The sequence below is a fragment of the Nelumbo nucifera genome, chromosome 3 (genome assembly GCF_055504915.1).
Source record: "Nelumbo nucifera cultivar China Antique chromosome 3, China Antique-T2T, whole genome shotgun sequence".
Classification (NCBI taxonomy): domain Eukaryota; kingdom Viridiplantae; phylum Streptophyta; class Magnoliopsida; order Proteales; family Nelumbonaceae; genus Nelumbo; species Nelumbo nucifera.
Window position 1 is genome coordinate 34,071,397 of NC_142651.1, and position 24,121 is coordinate 34,095,517.

At 38.1% G+C, this 24,121-nt stretch overlaps 1 protein-coding gene across 2 annotated transcripts in view; it reads right to left on the reverse strand.

Annotated features, from left to right (window-relative positions):
* Positions 1–355: 355 nt before the first annotated feature.
* LOC104592374 (ENHANCER OF AG-4 protein 2-like) overlaps positions 356–24,121 on the reverse strand; it is an 81,990-nt gene continuing 58,224 nt past the window's right edge. Inside the window, exon 12 of one of the 2 annotated variants that reach the window (XR_016083875.1) lies at positions 356–776. The gene's annotated coding sequence lies outside the window, so the exon portion shown is untranslated. The remainder of the gene's footprint in view (positions 777–24,121) is intronic. The other variant, XR_016083877.1, reaches the window with a different exon arrangement.

The following is a 24,121-nucleotide window of genomic DNA, read 5'->3' on the forward strand; positions in this document are numbered from 1 at the left end:
TGTGGAGCTTGCTTTGTCCTGCTGCCTACGAAAGTGAAACTTCACTATTTTTATTAAAAAAAATATATAATCTTCAGATTTACATGAGTTCAAAAAAAATACAATACATAAAGCCAAATATAGGACAACAAATTGGAGTCATCTAAAGGCCTATGAGACGTGTTTATCAAAAACAAAACAATAAAAGATAAAAAACAAAACAAAACTATTGAGATGTAAAAATGATCACGAAGAAAAAGGCTAAAGCCAAAAGCTTCATGAATCATCGGAAGAGAGGATACGTGATGGAATTAGAAAGCATACAAAAGTAAACTAAATGAAAGGGCACAATGATGAAAGATCATGCTAGTTTCTTTCAGAGATTGTCCAATAATGTGAGCGAAAGAAAATACATTTCTAGCAGTTCCATCAACAAAAAACTAACAATTTTTTTCATTGTTTCTTTTTAATAGAACGTAATAGATAATACAAAACTAAAATATTATACACAAAATCATGGTAGATGAAACCATTGTACCAATGACTGCTGATAGGAGATCCTGAGGTCTTGAAACAGGAGAAAACCGCATCTAAGATGCAGGTGATATTCTATCTTTACATAAACAAGTCCTGCTATTAAGCCTCCAAGCTCAAGAAATTTTGATGGTTGAAATCACCTGTAAATATCATGAACCACTCTCCAGAGCTACAGTTATCAAGGCAGCAAGAAGAGAATAGATAACAGGATGTCCCCATGTCACCCAACCACTTAGTAGGTGGGCGCTTTGAAACAAGTTCTATAATATACGACAGATTTTTAGTTTCTTGCTATGTTGTACTGAAAATTACTAAAAGGAAAACCATGATAACGAATATTGCATGTAAAGACAAGTACCATCATTAGCTTCACAGGACAATATCACTTTGATCACAAATTTCAATATTCCAAATACAAGAAAAGCAAGAGCAATTCTATGTGCAAAAACACAGTTTTTAGCATTGTATCGGGGCATGAACATTAAACTGTAAAATGTTACATTAAAAGCAATTTAATATTGCATGCCACAATGCAACATTACACAGTACTGGTACTGAATGCACTTAAGCATTGCCTTGATAACCATCTCCAGAGGTTAAGCCCCCCACAATAAGACAACCATTTGCTAGATGAGTCCAAATTGCATCCATAAGATTCTAATGTTGGACAGGAAGGAGGTCCTACATATCAACAATAGTGGGCAAAAAGTTTCAGATCCAATTATGGATTCAGATAAGGAAAGATGGGAAAAAAAGACCTATCTATAGAATAAAAGAATTCACTCTCAAAACCAGATTTTTTTTTTTTTTAATTTCTAATCCACTACTTGACCAGAAAATTGATTATGAAAAAGGAGCCTATGAGTAGAATGCATAGGTTAACTAGTCCTTTTCTTGTCAAAATTGGACGACTAATAGAAACCCTAGGGAACATCAACTTAAGGTCCAAGACAGATTCTGGAACTTCAGGAAACACAAAAATCTCCTAATGAAGAGATCAACACAAAAAATAATAATTTGAATGTTAGAACAAACCAAAATTCAACCCAGCCAAAAGACTTCGACAAAAAATAATAGTTCTGCCACTGTACTCTGAAAACTGGTGATGCAACTGGAAATTGCAAAGTAGCACACAAATAATAGAAGAAGATCTCCTACAACAATCAACAGGAGTGTTTGTAGCTGAAACTTAGGGTCCGTTTGGTTTGCAGTCGGAATCGGAATCGGAATGGCTTATTCCCATGGTCTGTTTGGTTCAGACAGGAATGGGAATGGGAATTGGAATCAACAGGAATGAGATTTAATTCCCAAGGGAGGGCAGGGAATGGCCATTCCCTCAAATGGGGGAATGCCATTCCAGCAGGAATGGGAATGGGATTTCGATTCTGCCCCACCAAACAGCTGGAATCGAAATAGCCCATTCTGGTTCCGATTCCAGACCCCTATTCCTGCGAAACAAACGTGGCCTTAAATCCTTTGCAGCTGAAAACAGAAGCAAATCAATAATAGTAAAATGAGCAGTGTGTATAAACAATGTTTAGGAGATTTTATAACTTCCTTTTAACCATATAAACAGCAATTTTAACTACCTAAACTTCCCTTGATTGTCGACCCTATTAAAACACATCAGACTTTTATCAATTAAACTTTCCAAAATGCCCTTACATTGGAGAAACAAGGAAGAAAAAGACAAAATTGACCTAAATTTTCTCTAGAGAAAAAAAAACTATAATTTACCAAGTACTGACCCAACTGACATGAAATACAAACCACACATGTTCTATGTTGGAGAAAGCCTTGATGTGGACCCCATTAGACAAGTATTTGACTTTTGAGTAAATGTTGGCAATCCTAGAAATCTAGCAACATTAGCCACTCTTAATTAAGCCCTTGCCATAATCTGATTAGCTTGAGATTTGGAGGGTTTTCTCTACACTTCTTAACCTTCAATATATCCAAAATTTAGCTCAATCCAATGGTTGGATTGAAAGAAATTGGGTCTCCAATAACTGCTCAGGAGTTGGACTGTTCACGAACATTCTCCTCCAATCTCTCTTAGCCTTCCAAGATTTGGTCATGTATTTATGATTAGTTGAAAACCATCTGCATCAGTTCCTCCAAGTGAATTGAGTAAAAAACTTCAAAGAATGAGGATCCAGTTGCTACAACTCTTCTTGGGAAACCCAGAGACCACCATCACCCTCATCTGTCTTCCACCAGATCAAGTACTCTGCCTAGTTGCCTACTGTGTTGTTATTCTCATTTTACATCATCATTACCATGGTAAGTGTAGAGATCAGAAAAACCAAAAGCAGAACCAATGCCTTAATCAGTTGGCAAATCCACTTCCTAAGCGTTGTCACTGATGTTCCAAATTTTGAAAGGCCAAATGTCTTTTTTCTGAGCTTAGAATGGGTTCCAGATGGAAACCATTGCTTGTTTAGATGCATAACTAACCTTGAAAGTTCGCATCTTTCTTTCATCAGCAGAGGCCTTCTACTTAGCTTTAGATCCTTGATCTTCAAACAGTTCATGTAGCTTTACCATTAGTTTGACCATCTTCTCAGCCTTAAAGCCTGATTTTCCAACATGGGAAGGAAGAACCAAGTCTAGAAATTCAGTAGGCTGCTGTCCATACATTATCTCAAAAGGGCTCATAAAAGTATGATTTCTAGAGCAAATACAGCTTGTACATACTTTCTCATTGCCTAGGCTTCTTTCCCGCTAAATAATGTAAGAGATTACCCAAGCTTCTATTGACCACTTATGTTTGATCATCGGTTTCTGGATAAATTATGTTAAAAATCAGTCCCAAATTTCCTCCATAAATAATCCTCATAAGGTGAGAAAGAAACATGGAATCATCGTCTGAAGTAAAGGACTTAGAAACTTGGAGCCCCACTGATGTAGATATTGAAGGAAGAAAGAATACATGCAGAAAGAAATCAGTTTTTCCATTGCTAGACAAATTTTAAATACTTTAGGTGATGGGATACTACTATTATTATTTGAGTTTTTAAAATTTATTCTCTACTTGTAGGTGTCTTAAGTATAAGGTCCTTATTTAAGTTTCCTTCCAGATCATCTAGTCCAAATTGGAGTCCAAACCCAGCATCCAAGTCAACAAGTCAAGTTTATAAACGGTCATTGTAATTGCAATTTAAGAAGAGTTCATTTTAAGAATTGAAGTTTGGTTCGGTGAATTCTGGTTGTTGCCACAAGAGTCCTCTTTCTTTCTTCCCAATATTTTGCTCATTCTTTGTGGGTAGCATGCCGTCTATTTGCTTTTCTACCTCTATTCTTCATTCCTACCCCAAACCCCTTCATGGCTGAAAGCCCACCCCCAGATCTGAATTTTGTAGTAGTACCCCTACCTGCTCCTGCATCACCATCATAGATACACCAACAAAGATCCAATCAACCGGAGCTTTAATACCAACTTATGTAACTGGAAATTGCAAACTCACAAAACTAACAGAAAATCACTTACAGAAATCAATAGTACCCTTATATTGGAGAAACAAGAAAAAAACCAAACTGACCTCCATTTTCCCTAAGGCTCAGTTTGGAAGGAGTATAAATACAAATATGTAGAGTACAAAACCTTGTATTTTGTATGTATTTTCACTGTACATATTTGTATTTGTACTCTTTTAGGCTCAGTTTGGAAGGAGTGCAAATACAAATATGTACAGTACAAAGCCTTGAATTTTGAATTGCTAAATCTGTATTTCCACTGCTTCCAAACTGAACTTAACATAAGAAAAAAAAGAACTACCATAAGTTTATAACTAACAGACCTAAAAGACAAGAAATTTGAACAAAAAATGCTCTATGGCTGTGGCAGCCCCAGATTTGGGGACATTGGTCAAAATTGACTTTGACCAACTGTTGATGGTCCTACACATGCACATCCAGCAACATTAGCCCCCTGATGAAAGCCTTTCTGTAGTCCAATAAGCTTTAGATTTGGAGGGCCGGTCACCTTTTAGCTCCAAAAGTTGGAATGAGAGAACGAATCTGAAAGAGCTACTCAAAAGTTGGAGGTTGACATGAACTGTCTTCTCCTTCATCTTCACTTGGGGGCTGTTTAATAACAGCTAAGTGGCTCAACTGAATGACTTGCTGCTTTGTCTTCTAATGAACAAGTTGTTAAGGAAGTTCTGAGCCCCCCTTAAAGGCTGAAGCTGAAGTTGGATTAATTACTATGCCCTCACATATATTATTTTTTATCAATAACAGAACCATTTTATTAAAGATAAAAAAGATGAAACAAGTATAGGTGCGGGGAGAGGCAAACTCTCTTAACTCTCCCCAAAAAGAACAGTAGAATTACAATATAGCCCAAAACATTTTATCCCTTCCCACCCCTTGTTTGGCAAGTGCATCTGCAAAGGAGTTAGCACATCTTTTGACCCCTTATCCACATGCCATCCTCCTCCTCCTCTAGCCATCCAATTACCAATTCTGAATCTCCTCAAATGATAAATCTGCTAATATTTGGCTCCTTAGCCCTTTTTGCACCTTCCATAATAACCAGAATTTCAGCTCGGAGTGAGTCCCCTACCCCAATTGGGCCTGAAAACAGAGCAATAGCTTCACCTTCCTCATTCCTAAGAACTCCTCCAATACCTGAAGGGTCGAGGTTTCCTTCACTTACCATCATCAAAGTTCAGCTTAGTGAAACCTGAAACTGGTAGAGTCCACAAAGGAGAGGACACAGTTTTAGGAGTTAAGGATTCCACTTCCTTCCAGTTATTCAGCAATACCGTTGTAGAAATATCATCAAATAAATCAATACATTTCACCCAATGAACCACCCTAGCAGTGATTACCTCAATAATTGCCCCCCTACTCCTCTCCATTTCAGCAAAAATTCTTTAGTTCCTTTCCTCTCATATTGTCCAACAAACCTCCAACTACCAGTAGAAGAGTCAAAGAGGCTTTGTACATTTGGCGGCAGAGTCCACCCACAAGTAACCAACGAAGAGAGAAACAAATCCCAAATAGATAAACCATAAAGGCAAGAGATTAATAAATGATAGAAAGATTCACCATTAGCTTTACAAACAATGCACCAAAAGTGTGTTAATCCTTCCCAAGAAGACTTCCCAACAGAAGGCCCCAAAACTTCGAAGAATAAGCTTCCTTAACAGGAAAGGGTTGCCCAAGACTATCAAAGGGTTGAACTAAGGCTTTCAAAAGAGAAGCACAGGTAAAACTACCATAAGAGGATAGGGTCCAAATCCGGGAATCCAATTTTGAAGTATCCAAGAAAACCCTTTGTAAAATTTGAAACAATGCCAAGACATTGTCCATATCCGAGTCTCTGATTCCCCTTCTAAAACCCAAGTCCTATTCAAGCTCAAAACACACTACAGAAGAAGACAAGAAGTTGGACACAGGCTCATATTTATAGTTAGAGATGGAGAAAAAAGAAGGGAATTGATCTTTTAGTGGCAAGCTCCCCGCCCAAACATTTTCCAAAAGCTTTACAAGATTGCCAAAGAACAGGTTATACCTGATAAAAGGTAGGAAGAAAGGTAGGATGGCATATATAGATTCCCAAGGAAAAACATCCCAGCCCTCAACTGCCAACCAATGAATGCTTAAAATCACCTTTGCCCACAGTTTAGTTCTATCCAATGGCGATCTCCACAACCACTTCCCTAACAATGCCATATTCCTCTTCTAAATGTTCCCAGTTCCTAAACCACTAGAACTCCTACTTCTACTTACAAATTACCACCTAACCCTATGGTCCCTTCTTTCCTCCACTGGTTCCCACGAAAAATCTTTCATTAGCTTCACCATACTTTTGCACACCCCCATTAGGGTTTTGAACACTGATAAGAAGTAAAGAGGCAAGTTGGCCAAGGTCGACTTTATCAATGTAATTCATAACACCAAAAGACAGATGATGTCAACCTTGTTGCCTAGTCACCTAGGTGCTTCATGTTAAAGTACAGAAAATCAACATATTCATGACAAGAAAAGGAAAAAAAAGTCAAAAAATATAGGGGCTGAGCCCCTATATTTTTGAGGGTTCAGTATAGCATTTAGCAATGTTTGTGTTGATTAAACCCCAACAAATAAGAAAATAATAAAAAGAAATTAGTATATAAACACACAAAATGAATATTTTAGTTTAATTATGTCTATTTTATAAATATAAATATCAAAAAATTAAGAATATAAAACTATTTTATAACACAATATACAAAATTTCTTGGTGATTAGGTGAGGCGAGCCTCCAAGGGTACCTTATCGCCTAGGCACCCACCCAGGCGCTGCCTTGACAAGTATGTGTCATACATTAACTTTCTGCCATTTTTTATCCACTGGTTTATATTTTATCAATCAAGTTGGTAGCAGAGGCTAGACAACAGTGTTCTTGGCTAATAACAATGCAGCTTTAGGACCAGCCAACTGCATGAGAAGTTGAAAGGGGTAGTCAGTTCCTTCTTATAAGCCTGGTTTTTGGAATTTTTGGAGATCTGATTGTTGCCCAAGCCTTGGAGTGCTGCCCAAAAACAAAAACTAGATAGAAAAGGAGGGGGGGAGTTCTATATTAGAACCTTAGAGTTCGATAGGAGGAGAATTAAGATCAATTAATCCTATGAGATCTATTATTTGGCAATTTGTTGAAAATATTTTATTTGTCATTGACAGAAGCTTTTAGAGAAGATATTAAGAGTAGAGCCTGAAATGCCCATGGGAGGAATGGGAGAGATCCATGGTACCCAAATCACCACTGTAAATCTTGATGGAATTAATTATCTTAAATGGGTTCAATCTGCTTGCATCGTTATTGGGGGTAGATGCAATTAGGGTATATAACAGGAACCATGAAGAAACCAGATCCTTCCCATGCTCATTATGTGGAGACTTTATAACTTGATGTACCTTATTAGTATAGTCCCTGTTGTATATTACTTTTACATCTTATTCTTCTTTTCTCTTTCAGCCCTGTATGGGCATTCTTGTAATTGTACATATCTTTTAATATATAAGAGACTCTTTGAGGTGGGGGTCATTCATTCTTGACACCTCTAAGATTATTTTTGTTCTTTTCTCAATCGGCTGACTCAATTAACCTATAACCCTAGATCTGGTGTCATCCTAGGGTTTTCTTGCCTCTCATTTATTTGATTCAGACTTCAAATTCATTTTTGAAAGGCCTTAAACTCGACAGTCTTAAAAACTTGCCTTTTTTGGACTGTCATCTTGAGTTCTTGATTGCTGAATTTGTTTGTCTCTGATATCCTTGTGCCTGGACTGCTGTTTTCTTGCTGAAATGGCCTCCAATAGTGGCGATTCTTTTGTTAAAGGTGATTCTCTAGCATCTATGGTTGAGCAAAACATTCAACAACTGGTAACATCTGCTATTCCTTTTGCTCTTTCTGCTATTGGCTTACCTGGTGAGTTTTCCGATTATTGTACTCCTCATATTTGGATCATTGACTCTGGAGCTACCAACTATATGTCAGGAGCTTACCCTAACCAACCAAGTAACCTTACTAAAACCCATCACAAACATATTGTTACTGCCAATGGTGAAAAGTTAAACATCATTGGTAGTAGTGATATGTCTCTTAAGCTTTCACCCACTGCATCTTTCCCTCTTACCAAGACCCTTCTTGTTCTGAATCACACTACAAACTTGATTTCTATTGATCAATTAATTAACGAAGGTAAACATTCTCATTTTCTCTCAGGATGGATGTTTGATTCAGGACCGGAACACTGGGAAGGTGAAAGGGAAGGGACGCAGATTGGGCCGTCTGTTTGCATTGGAGTTCGAGAAGCCTCAAGCAGCAACATCATCAGTTTATTTCAGTTCCTCCACTTCTAGTTCCTTTCTGAATCATAGAAATAATGTTTGGGGCATAAACGTTTGGGTCATTTACATTTTGAAAAATTAAAATTTTTGTTTGATTAAGGCCTTATTAAGAATAAAGTTCCTTCCTTGCACACCTTTGATACATCTTGTGTTTCTTGTTGCTTAAGTAAGAGTCGTACCTTACCATTTCCTCACATATCTGATCATACTACCTCTCCCTTCGAGCTTATACATAGTGATGTTTGGACTGCTTATGTCTCTTCTCGGCTTGGATACAAATATTTTGTGTCGTTCATTGATGATTGTATCAGGTACACACGGATATACTTTCTCCGCCACAAGTCTGAGGTGTTCCCAACATTTAAGTTGTTTCATGTTATGGTGCGGATTCAATTTCAACCACAAATGCGTATTCTCCGTTCAAATTCAGGAGGAGAATACATTGATGGAGATTTTTTATCCTATTTGAAGGATCATGGAATACAAGTGCAATGAAGTTATCCAAATACTCCTCAGCAAAATGGTGTGGTCGAGCACAAGAATGGAGATATCCTTAGTGTTGTGAGGACATTATTGCAGGAGTCCCATACTCCACCTTCCTTTTGGGTAGAGGCAACCAGTACAGCTATGTTTTTGATCAACTATATTCCTTCCTCAGTTCTTGGTAATATGTCTCCCTTTCAGAAGTTATTTGGTCGTTCTCCAGATTTATCTATGCTTCATGTCTTTGGATGTTTGTGCTTTGTTCATCTTCCCTCTCGTGAACATTCTAAATTGTCTACACGATCTGTCATGTGTGCCTTTGTGGGTTATAGTCCTGACCACAGGATTTCTTTGTTATGACCCCTCTATTCGTCACATTCGTATATCATGTAATGTTGTTTTCCTTGAGAACATTTCATTTTTTGTTGGAATTGCTAGATTGTCTGCACCGTTTGTTTCTATTTTGCCAAACTTTGATTCACAGGATGCTCCACCTCCCCTACGACTCTCCTTCCTCCTGGTTTAGATCATCATCCTACCACTACTCCTGTAAGTGATACCTCCACTTCAAACACTCTTCATACTTCTGTTCCTTTTCGTCGTTCTACTCATATATCTAGACCTCCTGACTGCTATGGTTTTCCTTCAAACCATAGCCCTTTGTCTGTTGTCCTATCCTCCACAAATGTTCCTTGCTCCTACCAGGAAGCTAATAGTAGCCCTCATTGGAAGGAAGCCGTGGATGCAGAGATTCATGCTTTACATGAGAATGACACTTGGGATCTTGTGCCTGCTCCTCCAGATGCATCCATTGTTAGGAGTTGTTAGGTTTACAACATTAAGCTGAAGTGTGATGGATCTCTTGATCGATACAAGGCACATTTAGTTGCCCAAGGATATAGTCAGGAGTATGGTATTGACTATCAAAAAACCTTTGCTCTTGTTGCAAAGATCCCCATAGTTCGTGTTCTTTTAGTAGTGTCTGTTGCTCAGTCTTGGACCATATGCCAGCTTGATGTGAAGAATGCCTTCATGGTCAATTGAAGGAGACGGTCTACATGAAACCTCCTCCTGGATACTGCAGCGATCCTTCTTTAGTATGTCGCCTAAAAAAATCTCTATATGGTCTAAAACAAGCTCCCCGAGCATGGTTTGAATGCTTTCGCGATGTTGTAGTTGCTGCTGGATATAGCCAGAGTTCTTTTGATCACTCTTTATTTGTTAGGCGACGACCTCAAGGTATTACCATTCTCCTACTATATGTTGATGACATGTTGACTAGGAATGATGTTGAAGGCATTCATGAACTGAAACTATTACTTCATAATTCCTTTCACATGAAGGACTTGGGCCCTCTCACATATTTCCTGGGACTGGAAGTACATCGCAGTGATCGAGGGTATTTTGTTTGTCAGCAGAAGTATGCCTCTAACCTTGTTAAACTTGCTGGTCTTAATGATGAAAAGCATGTTGATACACCTATGGAGCTAAATCTTAAGCTATCTAAATCTGAAGGTCCATTACTTCTTGATGTTGCCTTATATCGCCAACTTGTGGGGTCCCTCATTTATCTCACTATGACTCGGCCTGATATTTCTCATGCTGTCCAGATTGTTAGTCAATTTGTTTCTACTCCTCGTCAGCCACATATGACTGATGTTCATCACATCATTTGATATGTTAGAAGCACAACTTCCCAGGGACTGTTCTTCTCCTCCTCCTCTCCTATTCAGTTGAGAGCATATGCTAATGCGGATTGGGCTGGTTGTCCAGACACACATAGGTCTACTTCTAGGTGGTTTGTTTTTATGGGTGATTCAGTCATCTCTTGGAAGTGTAAGAAACAACAAACAATCTCCAAGTCTTCCACTGAAGCAGGGTATAGGGCCATGTCTTGGTTCCTATTCCTATTCCTCTCTATGCAGACAATACAAGTGCTATCAAGATTGCATCTAACCCTGTCTTCCATGAGAGGACCAAGCACATCGAGGTGGACTGCCACTTTATCCAAGATCTTTTCACTACTGGGTCTAAATTGCTTCCTCATGTAGCCTCGAACATGCAAATTGCTGATATCTTCACCAAAGCTATGACTAGAGCTCGGCTTCTCTTTCTTATAGACAAACTGATGCTTATGTCGAGGCATCAGTTTGAGGGGGGTGTGGAGACTTTATAACTTGATAAACCTTATTAGTATAGTCCCTGTTGTATATTACTTTTACATCTTATTCTTCTTTTCTCTTTCAGCCCTGTATGGGCATTCTTGTAATTGTACATATCTTTTAATATATAAAGACTCTTTGAGGTGGGGGTCATTCATTCTTGACACCTCTAAGATTATTCTTGTTCTTTTCTCTATTCAGCCAAGAGTTCTGACACATTAGACACAAGAAAACTACATGGTGACAACTTGGTTATATAGTCTAACGCTTCCTCACATAAGCAGGAATTTTTTAATGAAGAGTGCTAGGGAGATTTGGGATAATGTAGTAGAGACTTATTTACAAGCTTTAGATGTGGCTTAAAGCATGGAAATGAGCCACTTGCCATTTATTTCTCTACCTGAAATCCTTGTGCTAGCAAATAGATCATTTGGAGGCTATTCAATGGTTGTCACAACGATGCAACTACACATCATAGACTAGTTGAGCGGAACAAGATTTTTAAGCTTCTAGCTGGGCTCCACCTTGGGTATGATATAGTGAGATGAAAGATTCTTACATATGAGAGTATAACATTCTAATAGGCATACTCTTTGGTCCATGGGGAGGAGAAGGGGACATGTGATGCTTAAGTCTCCTAAAATTGGGCTACTGCTATGGTGACTACTAAACCATGACCCATTAGAGATAAGGAAGGTAGCAGTGATGGTAAAAGGAAGATAAAAGGAAACTAGTATGTAATCTTTGTAAGAAGGCAAACCATACCAGAGTCCAGAGACAACTATTGAAAGCTCCACAAATATGCTAGATTATCTGGTGCAATAGAACATACTACTATATTTGCAATTGCAGGCTCTACAGCATTACAAACCATGCTTCCCCATCAGGTAACAAGGGTCCTCGGATTATAAATTCCAGGGCTTCAAAGCATATGACTAGTATTTCCTCGTTTTCTTCTTACCAATAATGCTCCGATAGAGATAGAGTTTCTATTGTTGATAGGTCCTTTATTCCTATATCTAGGAAAGGAAGTGTTCGGATGTTTAATGTTATTATTTTACCTACTTTCATTCATACTCCCAAGCTAAATAATAATCTTCTTCCTATATTTGATTAACCAAGAATTAAAATTTATCAGTAATGTTGTTTCTTGATCTGCTTTTTCAAGACCTAGAGTCAATAAAGATGATCAGGAGTGGTCGTGATGTAAATGGAATCTATCATTTGGCTGCACTACCTTGTTACATTATGCTCTGGTAAAATTGGTTGGGTTATTTATCCTTTTTCATAAGTTGTTTAAGTCTGTCAAGGCATCCTGGATTAGATTTTGATGGTTGTTAAATGACAAATCATTCCAATTGGGTATTGGGAAATTTCCAAGCAGCTTCCTTCAAGAAGTCCAGGTAAAACTGGGAATGGAGGACAGTTTTTGGAGAGACGTGGTGAGATAGAGCTTTGTGGACAGCTTTCCTTGTTTATTCTAAAAGACAATAGAGATTCTTGAGTATTAGATTGTTATGAGCTGCATGGGAAAACAGTGGCATGGGGTCCTTCCTTTAAAAGACATTTGAATGATTGGGAGACAGATGATCTGCTGCTGTCACTAATCCAGGTGCTCAATAACACTATACCAAGATCAAACCAGGCAGATATGAGGCAGTGGAATGGGACAGATCAGGAAACTTCAGTGTCAGATCATTTTTAAAGAAGCTGTATGGCCCTCAAGCCACAAACTTCCAACATAAGGCAGTTTGGCTGCCTCAGGTTCCAAGGCAGCCTTCTTACTATGCATCAAAGCAGAGTAAAATCCAGAGTCCTATTTGTGTTTTTTGTGGGAATAGAGAAATAGCCGATCACTTCTATTTCTACGGTCTTAGCAGAGGAGAAATAGCTGATCACATCAAGGCAGTTTGGCTGTTTTTTGTGGTAACAGCCAATATCCTTGAAATCCCACCTGGAAGTTTGGAGGGTGGGAGATCTTAGCAGAGGAGAAAAAACTCTGGAGCATCATCCTAGTATCTGCAACTTGGTGCATATGGAAGGAAAGAACCAAGGATTTTTGAGGAAGAGTTGTACAATCAATAAGTAATTCTAAGTTTGGTAGGGTTTGTCTATTCTTAGATAGGAGAGTTGGATTCTTTTGCAAAATTGACACACCATAGTTTTTTGAGAAGGATATCCTGTTTTTTTATCTGTCCAGGCTAGTTTAGTCATGCCCAGCTGTTTTCTGTAGTGTCTCACTGTACATTCTTATGTGTGTATACTTGCAGCAGTAAAACGAATACAATACCATTATCTTCAAAAAGTACTTCCTCACTGTATGTTATGCATACAGATGTATGAGAACCTTATTCTGTTTCTGCTATGGGTGGTTTTAGATGCTTTCTTTTATTTGTTGATAATCATGCTCATTTTTCTTATCTTTATTTGCTGCAGTCTCTTGATAGGTTCCTTCTCTTGTTCATCAACTTTATTAGCTAATTCTTATTCATTTGGGGTTAGAATCAAGACTTTAATATTTGAAATGCTGGGGAATACATTGAGAAGTCTCCGGCATCTTTCCTCATGGAGCATTGGGTTATTCATCAAAGCGGTTGTCCGCATACCCCTCAATGAAATGGGGTTGATAAGAGGAAGAATCGGTATATTTGGAGGTTGCTAGGAACATTATGCTTGTCAGCTCTATTCCTGTTAAGTTTTGGGAGGATGCTGTTACTACTACTATTTTCTTTTCAGCATATTATGTCCTGATGATGAGATGTTTCATATTCCTTTGACAGTTTTTAGGTGCACATACTTTGTTTAAATGGTTAGATCTTACGATTCGAAGTTCATCCCAGAGTCAAGAAGTATACTTTGTTATAATCTTCTCTTTGGAAGTCAGCTAGTTTCTAATGCTACTACATAAGGAGAGGACTTGTTTACCTACTAATAAACTTTTGCCATGTACTGCTTATGATGTCTATGCATTTCCTTCTAGTTCTGATTCTAATTCTATTGCTATCAATCCTCAAATGCATTTATAGGTGTATCAAAGATGTAGGAGGGTCAGTTTTGATAGTCCAAGCAAACCCATGCCACTCCCAGTCACTTCTAACATTTCAAATTCAAGTATAGATTGATGATCCTCATATCGATAGTGATGATTTTATTCCTAATACATTTCCTCTTATGGTTTGTCATTTAGATCTTCCTATTGCCCTTCGCAAAGAAACATGCCATTTTTTTGATAAATAATAGAATGCATTTCATTAAGAGATGGATGCATTACTCAAGAACCAGACTTAAGAGTTGTTAAGCTACTAGCTAGTATGGAACTTGTAGCGTCTAGATTGGTGTTCATAATGAAGTACAAAACAGATGATACTATAGAAAGGTATAAAGCCAAATAGATAGCAAAGGTTCAAAGTATCAATACACCCCAATACAGCAGAAGGCATGTATCAGTACTTTGTACCACACTCATTCCTTTTTTTGGTTTTTTTTTTTTCCAAAAACAGGGAGGGGTAGGTTTAAACAATGTTTAACTATTAAAACCAATACTTCTGGGATTAGCCTTAAAACAGACATATTGGAAGGGTGCCAATACGCAGTTTCGTGGCATATCATGTCGAAATTTTGAACCTTGTAGGTAGTAAGGGGATATACACAAACATATGATATAGATATCTAAAGACATTTTCCCCAGTAACAAAGATGAATTCTATTCAAGTTTTACAATCTCTCTTGCTACCTCTTACCTTTGGCCTTTCCTGAATGCTGATTTCCAGGAAGAAGTTTATGTGGCTATGCCACTTGGTTTCAATAGCAGTGCTAGTGAAGGAAAAGACTGTAGATTGAATAAGTCTTTAGATGGACAAAAACAATCAACCAAGGCATGGTTTAATACGTTTAGAGGAACACCAGTTCAATTTGGGTATACCTAGGCACAATCAAATCAAACCCTCTTTATAAGGAGTAAGGATTCCTTTTAGAAAATACTTATAGTTTATATTAACTATATGGTGGTTGCAGGTAATGATTCTGCTAAGAATGGTGCTAGTGAAAGGCAAAGTCTGCAGGTTGATGCAAGTCTTTAGATAGGCTAAAACGATCATCCAAGGTGTGGTTTGAAAAGTTTAGAGAAGTGGTTCAATTTGGGTATTTCCTAGGCACAACCAGATCATACCCTCTTTATAAAGAGGAAGAAGTCCTTATTGACGACACATTGTTTATGTTAACAATATAGTGGTTACAAGTAATGATCTTGCAGAGATATATGACTTGAAGAAATTCTCACATCAAAAGTTTTTGATAAAATAACTCGAGGAGATCTGTTACTTGGGAAACTTGTTGCTTGATTGGGAGCTATCAGAAACTCGTTGCTTGATTACTTGTGCATGACTATGCTTGATAATTCGTATGCTGTAAGTGTTATGAGCCAATATACACATGCAGCTAGGAGTTCGCTTGACAGTTATTGATAGGATTCTTGTTCATCTCAAGAAAAACCCATGGTCACATGAGAGTACAGGCTTTTATATATGCAAATTAGGTAGGACCATTGGATGACAGATGCTTTACATCTGAATTTTGTACTCATATTGATGGTAATTTAGTTTCTTAGAAGAGTAGTGACCAGTTGCCTACTCTATAGCTGAAGCTGAATACCGATCTATGGCTCATGGGGCTTATAGGTTAAATCCTTGCTCGGAGATCTAGGAATTAAGGTCAAATAGCCCTTGATGTTCATAACCAGGCCACAATTAACATTACTCATAATACTATCCAACATTACAAAACTAAGCATATTGAAGTGTATGGCATTTTATCAAAGGGTGGCTCCTAGCTAATGTCTGTTTGCCATAAATTACATCTACCATGCATCTAGCAGATATTAAATGAGTAGCAAAAAAGAAGCTGGAAAATGACTTAAGGAAGTTGGGAATGATTAATATATATTTCCAACTTGAGGGGAGTGTTGAGAGTTTAGATTTATGTTTTTCCTTTGTTTATTCTGTTTGTTTACTGCCCCCATTTTTTTTGATAGATAAAAATTCAATTGATTTCATTAGAAGCAACTGATAATGAGTCTGTTACAAGCATCCCAATATGAGGTGCGAGATGCAGCCTCACTCATTAATACAGAAACACCATAAAGTTACAAGTGGGCCCAGTACAACTGATCCCTGGTTACTCCTTGTTTAGCTAGAGAATCAGCAAAAGTATTTGCCTCCCTCCCCACCCATTGTATAGTTACATCCATCTTCTCAGTTTTCCATTTGAATTTCTTCTTTTCATTTCTGTAAGCCCAAATCACTGAATCTGGGTTTTTTAGCCAACCCACCATAATTTTAGCCCAAATCATTTCTTCATTTACTGCCCCCATAATTTTAAAGCTGATTTTACTTTTCATGAGTAGGAGAAGCCAGGTGCATAATGGTCATCATATACCACACTATACCAAAATAAGCAGATGTGAAGGGGGTGGCAACTAGAACTTTTTGCTGTTTCTCCATCATTTCTCTTCTAATTCTTCATTCTCATACATTAATGCAATGCTGTTTATTATTCATCGTTTTATATTTTACCAATCAAGTTGAACAAAGTTATGTCATGTAGAACAACATCAATAATGTTTGCATTGTAAATCTTCTTCTGACATTTACATAGGCGAATTAAAGAGTTTTATGGTTCCAAATCCATGATAAATCATGTTCATCATTCTTTATAGATGATCTAGCAAAACAACGGGTGGGAAGAAGTCAATTACTTCGGGTTCAATTGTAATTTTTAAGCTTTTTTAGGAGAGTTAAGAGAGTTTACCTCTCCTCTTCTTGTATTTCTCTTCCTCTTTAATCATTAATGAAATCTGCTGTTATTGATAAAAAAAGATACCAGAACCATCGTTGTCATGGCGGTGCCTACACGAAAAGACACACTTGAGGGTCACCTCACTTGAGCAAGTAGCTATTTTGTACATATCATTATGAATATTTTTATATTCTTTTTTTTTCTGAGATTATAATAGCAGTAGAATAAGAAGGGTAAGAGGAGCTTCAGAAGCAAAAGAATTTGTAGGGAGGAAGTGTTGCATTCTCTCAGAAAAACTGAAAATCAGAGAAGTTAATCAAGTAACAGTCATCTTGGACTTGGTGGTTCTGAAATGGATCCAAGGATTTGTAAATAGGCTGATTTTCAAAGTAAAGAAAGAGAGATGGAGGAATAAGATAGATAGAGGAAAGCAGCTCCTGATCGAGAACGGAAGAAACAAGACACATGACTTGAAAAACAGCCTCCTCAAGACCTTTCGATTGGGGACGCAACTTGGCACAGAACTCGTTTTTGAAGAATAATCTGGGACAGAAATTGTGCAACTGAAGGAAATGGGAGTGAATGAAACTACTTCTCACTGTGGGGGTTCTCAGAAAGAACCTCAGGGAGATTAAAACATAGGATAGGAACATATCAATGCAAGAAAAGGGTAACCATAAATGGGGTGAAGAGGATCACAACGAGCCGAGAACATGCACGCCTGAGGAACAGAATCTATTAGCAGTACAGATTGATCAAGATAAGGAACTCGACCATCCAAAGCTTAACTTTGGGAAAGTTTGAACTAGTCCGGTTCAGGGAGTCTCTTCCCCCCTTGTTCCCCTTTTCTGTTCCTCCCTTTTCTTTTGAAGAGTAATAAATAAAAAGTTTTATTAAAAAAAAAAAAAGATTACATAAAGAGGTGACAAGATGGCACCTGGACAAAACAGCAACTAATATAAACATCATGACAGCTATTAAAGACTATTCAATTCTGGATTTCCAGTACATTCCAAAAATTTGCCCCAAATTTGTCCTACTAATCCTTTCAAACTCAGGTAGCAGAAGAACCCAATCCAAGACATAATGACCTACTGATGCCACCAGCAACTCAATCCTTTCGGATTTGTCTTCAAACAGTCTTCTGATCCTTTCATTCTAAATGACCCAACACACAGCAAAAGGGATACAACTCCATACTATTCTTGCCTTTCTGCTCCCATTGATTTTTGGCCAACAAGAAAACAGTTCAGCTGGAGACCTTGGCTGGAAAGTAGCTTCACCAAAAAGGGCTGAGTAGAAATTTCCTATGAAATTTGCGATTTTGCAAGAATAGAACAAGTGGTAAACCGATTCCTCGGCTGACTCACAAAAATAACAGTATCTTGCCAAGCTGAAACCTCTGTTTTTCAAATGGTCCACTCGGAACAAGTAGAAATTCCATGGTAAGGATGCTAAAACCTTTTTTCTTCAAATGGTCCAAGATAAGGAACAAGTAGAAATTCCAGCTGCTCTTTAATTGAAGTCATGTAGAAGGATAACCTGATCTGCTTCCAGTTGCTCTTTAATTAAAGTCATGTAGAAGGATAACCTGATCTGCTTCCAGTTGCTCTTTAATTAAAGTCATGTAGAAGGATAACCTGATCTGCTTCCAGCTGCTTTTCTGTTCCTCCCTTCCCTTGGTTTTGTTTCTATTTGGCCTGTTACTAATCCCTCTCCTACTGAAAGTGCAGATTCAGCTGTTGATGCCACAGCTGAAGCAAGCTCTGACCCTATTGAATTAAAAAAGGAAGGAAGAGTGAAAGTGACACAGGAGGAAAAGATTATGGACCTCGTATTTGAACACTTACCCAACTTAGTTAAACTGGAGGAGAAGAATGAGAAAAGGTTCGAAGTGCAGGGGACTCCCTTAGAACCAGTAGAGAAAAAGGAGACTGATGGCCTAATTAAAGAGAGAGGAGGAAAAAGCAGCAGCCAAACAAAGAAAAGGAAGAAGCCTAAGAGATCAAAAGAAGAACCCACCAATTAAGGGAAGGATGCGAGAGGTTGAAAAGCTAGCCTATGGGATAAGGATAAGAATCAAAAGAGGGAGAAAGAGAGAGGATATCAATAGGTTGGGGGAAGGAACTTAGGGCTTCTATAATAATTGCAATGAAGAATCTTTGTCAGAATATAAGGGGCTTAGGGAATTCAAAGAAAAGGAGAATCATCAGGAATGTGATAAGAAAAGTGAGACCTAATATATTAATGTTGCAGAAAACAAGCTCACAGAGGTGGATAAAAGATGGATAAGAAGTATTTGGAGCAGTAGAGGTTTGAGTTGGTCTTTTGCCCCATCTTGGGGTGCTTTGGGGGGAATTCTTACAGTGTGGAAAACTGAAGAGGTGCAGTGTCAAGAGGAGTTGATCGGGCAGTTTTCAGTTCCAATGGCCCTAACTCATATAGAGATAGGAGCCTTTTGTGGGAGGAAATAGCTGCAATTAAGGGCCTATGGGAGGGACCTTGGTGTTTGGGGGAGAGACTTCAATGATATAAGATTCACAAATGAAACAAGTCGAATGGAGTTAAGGAAGGTAGGGTAGATTTCATAAATTGCTTTCCAAGGAGAAGTTGAAGAAACATGAGGACAACTTTTGCATCCCAACCATTTCCATCCAAACCAGGAATACTCTCAATGACTTTGTGCCATAGTCTGTCGCTCTCAAAAGGGAATCTCCACAGCCACTTTCCTAATAGAGCTGAGTTACTGTGAAAGGTTTTCTATTCCCAAACCCCCTTGATCCTTGGGCTTTCTAACTTGATCCCAATTAATCAGGTGACCCTTCCTCTCCTCTCCCGGGTCCCAGAGGAAATCTCTCATGTATTTCTCTAAGCTCCTTACTACTCTACAGGGTATTCTAAAGGTTGAAAGGAAGTAAATAGGGAGGTTTGCCAAAGTGGCTCCGATCAAGGTTATCCTTCCACCTATAGAGATATAATTCCTCTTCTACAGAGCTAGCTTCCTATCAACTCTTTCAATGACTGGCTTCCAGAACCCTTTTAACCTAGGGTTTCCTCCTAAAGGTAAACCCAAATAGCTAATTGGCCAACTTCTAATCTCACACCCCAAAATCTCTATGAATCTATGGAGTTCCCCTTCTTCCAGATTAACCCCTACAATGCCAGTTTTGGTCCAATTTATCCTTAGAACTGTCACCCCCACAAAGTTATCCAAAGAAATTTGAAAGCTTTAGTAGATGGGTTCCAAAGGATTTCATTCTTGAAAGTGAAGTAGGGAAAGAGTTGTGTGGCAGGAATTAATAGAGAAGAATAAGAAATTCATTCGGTGGTAGGAATGCTAGGTTGTGAGATAAAAAACTGGCCCCTATAGTATTTCGGTATGCCATTGGGGGGTAATCTGAAAGCAAAAAGCTTTTGGAAACCGGTGGTAGAAAGATTTGCAAAAAAATGAGCTTGGTGGAAAAGAAACTATATATCCCTGGTAAGAAGAGTCACTTTGATCAAATCCACCTTTGCCAACCTACCTATCTATTACTTGTCCACTTTTAGAATATCAGATAAGATAGCAAGGCAACTAGAATAGTTTATGAGGTACTTCCCATGGCCATGGGAACCAGGTGAAAGGAAAAAAAGACCACTTGATAAAATGGGAGCAATTGTACAAGCCAAAAGAATTGGGAGGACTTCACATTGGAACTTTGATTAAAAGAAATGTTGCCCTACTATGAAAGTGGCTTTGGAGGTTTCCTTTAGAAGGAGATAGGTTGTGGCATAGGGTCATTGAAAGCATTCATGGTGTGGCAAAAAATGGTTGGAACGCAAAACAAGCACCCCACTTCATCAAAATCTCCTTGGAAAGCAATAATAGAGGTACTACCAAACTTCCTCACTTTCACCCGATTTGACATGTTGTGAGGAGAGTCTTATTTTGGGAAGACCTTTGTATTGGGGACCAACCACTCAAACTACAATTCCCTACACTCTACTCTCTTTCCAATTACAAGATTGAACCTATTTCTAAACTTAGCTTGGTTTCAAAAAATGGGTTGAATTGGGATTTTCGTTTTAGAAGAGGCTTGAGGGATAGTGAGTGTGACTCCCTTGTTCACCTACTCACAAACTAGAAAATGTCTTTTTAGATCAAAATATTTCCGATGGTAGAGTTTGGGCTCCCCTACTTGATGGCCTTTTCACTTGTGCTTCCTTTTTTAACCTTCTTGTTCTATCTGAGGCTAGAGGGGTGAACCTCCCGGTAAGAGAAATTTGGTTCAAACCTATCCTCCTAAAGTACAAGCTTTGTGTAGGGAAGTGTTTCTTAGAAAGATCAATACCTGTGACTTGTTACAGAAAAGAAGGCCAAATAAGTGCTTATCTCCTTATATGAGTTTCCTTCGCAAGGAGAGTGATGAGGCTCTTCCTCCTTTATTATTATCATGTTCCTTTGTATCTTGTATATGGGAATACTTTCGCTCTCTTTTTGGTTGCAGATGGGTTCCCCACAGGATGTGATATGCTTGTTCAACTCCAATTTCTTGAGGCAGCAAAAAAAAAAAAAGAGTGGAAGAATTATGTGGAGGAAGTAAGAGCAGCAGTCATGTGGAGTATATCTAAGGAGAATCTTTAGTGAGAGGAGTAAATCTAAGGAGGAAGTGATTGAAGCCATAACAGTTAGAGCAGCATATTGGGTAAAGACTTTGGAGTTTGGAGCTCTTCCGGGAGTTCCCAACCAATGATATAATAAGGGCTTGTTGCAGTGGTGCAAACAGATAGATATATAGAAAAAGTTCGAATGAAACGGAGACCTCCAGATTTGGGAAAACTGAAATTGGATTTTGATAGCAGTTCATTGGGAAATCCAGGAAGAGAAGGCATAGGGGGTGTATTCAGAAACAACCAAGGAGAGGTAGTGGCCTTGTATTTGGGTCCAATTGGCTTTGCAGACTCAGTTCAGGCTGAAAATGGGCTCTGTTACAAGGAATGAGACTTGCAGAACAAATTGAAATCAGGGCATTGGAAGCTGAAGAAGACTCACAACTAGTCAGTGCTTGGACAAAGAAAATTAATTCAGCCCCCTGGAAATACAGAGAAGCTTTCAGTTGGGTAAGGACTGCCAATGGGATGGCAGATGTGTTAGCAAAACAAGAAGTTGATAGGCCTCTTCTATTTTGGGCAAAGTTGTAATATGATGTAATTTGAGTTGGGAAATGCCTTAATGTCTGTAGTCTGTACTAAATTTATGAATCATAAATGAATTTTTCTTAAACTAAATAATTCATTTTTTGGCTTATATACTAGTTTCTGTTTGTTATCTTCTTATTTGTTAGGGTTCAATCAACAAACACATTGGTGTATGCTGTCTTCAACCCTCAAAGATTTCAAAACCTGAAACAATAAGCAAGGAAGAATTTAAGATTTTTACTCAATCAACATGAATTTCATTCAAAAAACAAAACCAAACCATCTAGAAGACCGGATAGCAGGAAAGGAATACAAAGCCATAAAATGGCTCCACAAAACTATTACAAATTAACTCATGTCCCCAGTATACCCCACTCCAAACATTCCGTTATAGCCCTTGATTTTGCTAGTGAATCAGCTACCATTTTGGCAGACCTAGGCACTCATTTTGAATGAGAGGATGAAAGTTCTGCCAAGGCTTTGTGTCCATCTCATCAAGGGTCTGTGCTTCGAAGGTATACGTTGATTTTCAATGTTTTAAATTTTAATATGAAGTTTATACCTTTTTGGTAAAGATTATAGATAATTACTAGTGAAAGATAGTTGCTTGGTACTATGGAACCTAAAGAGTTACTCTAGGATTCATAGATTTGTCACCAACCTTTGCCTTGGAGCCTTGAAAACTATGATCAGAACAAGTGACAAATAATTCATCAAAAAAATAAAACAAGTGACACAAATAAAGATACATGAATTAGTAAAAATATTGTTAATGCCGCTTCATGTATAATTCCCAAGACCTTGGCTAAAAGCTAAAATAAGTTAACAGACCTTTTCAAGAAAATTTCATTTTAAATATATATATATATATATATATTATTTTAAAAAATGGGTTCCCGAAAACACCTGTAAACATGTGTATTGGGGCGCCAAAGATACAATACAATACACCCGATACGGGGCGTATCATATCGAAGTTTTGATCATTGATTGAATCCTCAAAGATTTCAGAACCTGAACCAATAAGCAAGGGAAGAACTTAAAATTTTGTCTAATCAACACATTTTCTTCTTATAGATCTTCTTCTTCCACCTTTTCTTTTCTTCTTTTCCAATAACAAAAGTAGGGGTTCAGCCCCTATATTTTTTGAATTTTCTTTCCTTTGTTCCTTTTCTTCTCATAAAATGTTGATTCTAAACTTATAACATAAAATTTGCATTTCTCTTATGAAAATTATGGATAATTATTAAGAAAAGATGGTTATGGAACCTAAGGAACTACCCTAGGATATATGGTTTTACTTTAAAAAAGTCCACCGCCTAGGCACCCACGTAGGTGGCTAGGCGACAAGGCACCCCCTATCGCCTAGCCTCGCCTTGGCGCCTTAAAAACTACGCAACAATGGTTAAGAATTGATGAAAACCATCTTATAAAAATTATATGGTTTCAATGTTTTAAAACGTGCAGGCGTTCCACTACCTAGAGGCGTGAGGTGTAGTTCAGAACGCAAGAGGCGTAAGCCTCCCGAACACAAGGAGGCATAAGCCTCCTTACGAGGAGGGGGTTAGGAGGAGGATGAAGAGGAAGCGGGGATCTCATTTTTTCTTTATTTTTAATAAAAATCTTTTATATTAAGAAGAATAAAGATGCATAACATTAGTTGAAAGAGGGGGTCTTGTCGAAGTGGCAGGGGACAAACCACTTTCTTTCCCCTTATATTTTCTTCCCTTCCCTTTCCTTTCCTTTTCTTTCTTTTTCTCTTTTTTTCTTCTCTTTCTTTTTCTTTCCCTTCCTTTTCTTTTCCTTTCCTTTCCTTTCCTTTTTTTCTTTTTTCTTTTTTTCTGTCTTTTTATATCAGATGTGCATGAGGTGTACGCCTCTAGCATGCCTCATGAAAAAAGCACAAGAGGCGTACGCCTCAGAGCTGTCAGCGCCTCTAGCATATGCCTCAGGGCGTTTTGGGAGCGCCTCGCCTGGAGGCACGCCTCTAGGTGTACGCCTCCCACACCTTTTAAAACACTGTATGGTTTACATTTTCTTGTGGAGTTACTCTTTGACAACCATTTCTAAATCTGATAAATGATTGGATTTCATGGAATTGGCATTTTGTTTCCAAAATCCATAGCAGTATAATCCATGAAGTAAA